This window comes from Caenorhabditis briggsae (assembly GCF_000004555.2).
Source record: "Caenorhabditis briggsae complete genome, chrX, whole genome shotgun sequence".
In the NCBI taxonomy this organism is placed as follows: domain Eukaryota; kingdom Metazoa; phylum Nematoda; class Chromadorea; order Rhabditida; family Rhabditidae; genus Caenorhabditis; species Caenorhabditis briggsae.
Genome location: NC_013491.2, coordinates 10,170,055 through 10,170,934, shown reverse-complemented (window position 1 = coordinate 10,170,934; position 880 = coordinate 10,170,055).

Sequence of the window (880 nt, the reverse complement as noted above, 5' to 3'; positions counted from 1 at the left end):
TGATCACAAATGCTCTCCTTAACTAAACTCCCTTGACTAAACTTTATTGGCAAACTGAAAAATCAAAAAATCAGTTCCACTCTCACATCGTTTTTGAATGTGCTAAAAATATGGTGGTTCCCAGATGACACTAAGAACCGCATCGCTTTCTCATCTTTGAGATGCCGACAATTTGCTTTTCAGAGCGCTTCCATAAAATCAGCTGCAGGTGAAGACAAACCAGTTACTTTCGTCTTCGTGTGTTTTTTAGCACTATGCAACAGAAGCGTATTTGGGATTTCTGCCAAGAACGAAAGCATGATGAATGAAACCGAAACAACCATGCATGACTTCATTGTTCAAATCAACATGGTGCGAGAAGAAATTCAAAGTTGACTACAATTCCGATATAGTCAACTTAGTGAGTTTGTCTATTGTCGGATTAAAAAAAACTGGGACCTGAAAATCTCGGAGACGCCGCTCGTACGAGGGGGCGGGGTGAAAACGCCGCAATATGCACGCGGTCGAATTTGCAACCTGCCGCACACCGATAATTTTACTGCTTTTTTCTACACATTTTATGTAATAAAATGGTTTCACAGCAGAATTTCGAATAAAAGTATATCAAAATGTAAAAAATTGAAGGGTACATTCAACAGTGAACATGAATCAACACTTGGGCGGGTCTCACAGACATTCACCGAGCACAATCCCCTCTCAAACTCTGGTAATCGGTTTCTAACCAGTTTCGGGAAATTTTCCAACCAGAGGCCGTATGCAAGAAAGTGGAAAACCGTTTTCCGATGTTTGGAAAATGATTTTCTGACAGTGTGAGAATATTTATTTCGATTTAAAAATGGATTCGGGGCTAAAAAATGACTAAAAATGCATGTAATCACTG